Source organism: Sinocyclocheilus grahami, unplaced genomic scaffold (assembly GCF_001515645.1).
Source record: "Sinocyclocheilus grahami isolate Dianchi unplaced genomic scaffold, SAMN03320097.WGS_v1.1 scaffold603.1, whole genome shotgun sequence".
NCBI classification, from domain to species: domain Eukaryota; kingdom Metazoa; phylum Chordata; class Actinopteri; order Cypriniformes; family Cyprinidae; genus Sinocyclocheilus; species Sinocyclocheilus grahami.
In genome coordinates this window covers 469,702-472,473 of record NW_015505782.1, presented here as the reverse complement: position 1 = coordinate 472,473, position 2,772 = coordinate 469,702, and the positions used below count along the sequence as shown (strand labels likewise).

At 34.2% G+C, this 2,772-nt stretch overlaps 2 protein-coding genes across 3 annotated transcripts in view; one reads left to right on the top strand and one right to left on the bottom strand.

Annotated features, from left to right (window-relative positions):
• Positions 1-2,772, bottom strand: part of LOC107557466 (cilia- and flagella-associated protein 20-like) — a 7,220-nt gene that overhangs the window by 3,828 nt on the left and 620 nt on the right. The gene's annotated exons all lie outside the window — the stretch shown is intronic.
• The window catches only part of LOC107557463 (E3 ubiquitin-protein ligase TRIM39-like), an 8,469-nt gene continuing 7,961 nt past the window's right edge, over positions 2,265-2,772 (top strand). The window contains exon 1 of the mRNA XM_016240887.1: positions 2,265-2,354. The gene's annotated coding sequence lies outside the window, so the exon portion shown is untranslated. The remainder of the gene's footprint in view (positions 2,355-2,772) is intronic.

The following is a 2,772-nucleotide window of genomic DNA, read 5'->3' as shown; positions in this document are numbered from 1 at the left end:
GTATTTATTTCAGCTAGCTGCTAAGGAAACAGTTATCGTTTTCATTTTAAGTTGATGTACTAAAACAACTAAAATTTAAATGCAAACAGAAAATATAATAAGTCATAAAATAAATGAAAAATAATAATAACTAATTAAAACTAAACACTAAAGCATATACTGCTTAGCTACTTGAATATATATATATTACAAACTAAATGTATTTATTTCAGCTAGCTGCTAAGGAAACAGTTATCGTTTTCATTTTAAGTTGATGTACTAAAACAACTAAAATTTAAATGCAAACAGAAAATATCATAAGTCATAAAATAAATGAAAAATAATAATAACTAATTAAAACTAAACACTAAAGCATATACTGCTTAGCTACTTGAAAGGATGCTGTAACAGTATCATTATTATGCTGATGCCCCAAACCACTGATCTATATTATAATGTCTCTATTATAGATCAGAATGTGTATAATGCTACCGACGCTACACTTTTTCACACCTAATGCAGATTCAATGTAAAATAGAGCATTATTATAAGCTAAATATGTCATTCCTGTAAGTCAGCAGTGCATTAGCAGCATCTGAGCTCCATCAGTCAATCTAGCATCTTTCCCAGCATCTGCTCACCTTTTTGTCCCAGATCTGCAGGGGTTTGCTGCCGATGCTGTAGAGGATGGACAGAAAGCCGCTCTGAAATGTGTTTTTGAACATAATTCTAATGACTACACACTGTTTACAGTTGATTCTGCTCTGAACGCGTCCGGCTGGATCTCCGGACTCCAGATCTCGGGTTCCGCTTCACAAACAACAAACAAGCGTATGCATCAAATAATCGTCGTATATCAAACTAAAGCGCTTAAAACGCGTTAAATGTCGCGTCTGGTCTGATTAATCCTCAACAGCGACACCGACGAGCTTTCCCCGAGTTTATTTGGGAGTTGCTAGGAGACGTGGTTGTCAAGTCGGACCCTTTAGTGTTGACACGGCGGTTGCTATAATAAGGTAGATCTATATCTATGATCCCGGTGAGCTTATGCAGTCAATACGACATCTGTTCTTTATTCTCGTGCGTACATTTTTAGGACACATTTACAAATAAGTCATAGAAATGTATAGAAAATATTGGTGCACTTGATGCACCGTGACAACTAGTTCAACCATTTTGCATTAAATTCCATTGCATTGCTTTATGAACTAATTCCTAGATTAAACAGAGAACCATTTTGAGCGACATGACACTAGCAATTGATAACAGCAGACAATTGTACATAATCAATTGCATTAAAGAAAGAAAAAAATGCTTTCATGATGTGCACGGTAAACAAGTAACGCGAGTTACGTAATCAGATTACTTTTTTCAAGTAACTAGTAAAGTAACGCATTACTTTTTAATTTACAAGAGAATATCTGAGTTACTTTTTCAAATAAGTAACGCAAGTTACTTTTTTTCTCCAGTTTATTGCTTGGAATAATCAATAAATTGTTGAGAGAGATCAGAAGATGTTACTGTAGTTCTAAAATAAATATGAATATGCATTAATTCATCTCACTCACACACACACAAAAAAAAAACACAGATTCAGTATTCCTCAAAATGAATAAAAATAAGGCAACACAGAATATGACGCAAACCTGCAATAACTAAATGTTAAACAACACAAATATGCTTTATGTATTTAATCCCATTCTATTAACCAATGTCTTTGCTTCTGAGCTTCGATGATCCAAGCACACTAATAAGCAGAAATTACTCTAGACAAACATTTGTGTCTTTGTTTATTGCTGAAGTGTGTTGAAATTTATTCTTCTGCATTCTACTGTACGGACTTAAATTTACTTTCCCTTCAGCCTGAGGCTTATTCATTTCACTTTTGGTGTGAAAAGGCTTTTATATTTGCCAAAAATAGAACTTTTTTATTTTAAAAACAAACAAGCAAGCCCTGTCCAGATTTAAAAAGTAACGCAAAAGTAACGTAACGCATTACTTTCCATAAAAAGTAACTAAGTAACCTAATTAGTTACTTTTTTATGGAGCAACGCAATATTGTAATGCATTACTTTTAAAAGTAACTTTCCCCAACACTGCAGGTGACTAGATGATGTGGAAGTTGAACAAGCAGTTTTGAGTTGATAAACAGCTTTGTAAGTCTGCTTATATCTGTTCTTCATGACCTAGAAACATCAGTCCCAGACCAGACACACATGAACACAACTCACCAAATACAGGAGGAGCTCTGACATCACTGTAGCTCAGTGAGAGACTCAGAGAAAACGAAACTAACAACAATATGGATGCCTGAAAGTTAAACGAAATCTTTTTTGAGCCATTCAAACTCTTGTGGACACATCTGAAACTCACAGGTAGGCTAAGGGATAGAAATATAAGAGAGATTGTCTCGAACATGTTTCTAATGGAAGTGGTCTGGTGTTTATGTCAGACTGGAACAATCTGAACAGAACCCAGTTTCAGCATATCAAATACTCACCTTCTTTAGTTTACTGCACTGAAATAGTAACAGATTTGTATTTAAAGCATGCCATTTGATTGGTTGTATAGTTTGGTGTTTCTGGCATTTTGTCACACGACATAAAGTCTAAAGAAGTCCTGCAGACAGACAGAACACAAACCTGCTACACTGTAGCTGAAAATCACATTTACATAAAATAAGATGAAATTACACTTGACTTGACTTTTTTTATTTTGGGAAAAATGGCATTTTTGTGTGAGATTTAAAAAAAATAAATAGACGTAGTTTTTTGTCCATATCAGTGTGTACAT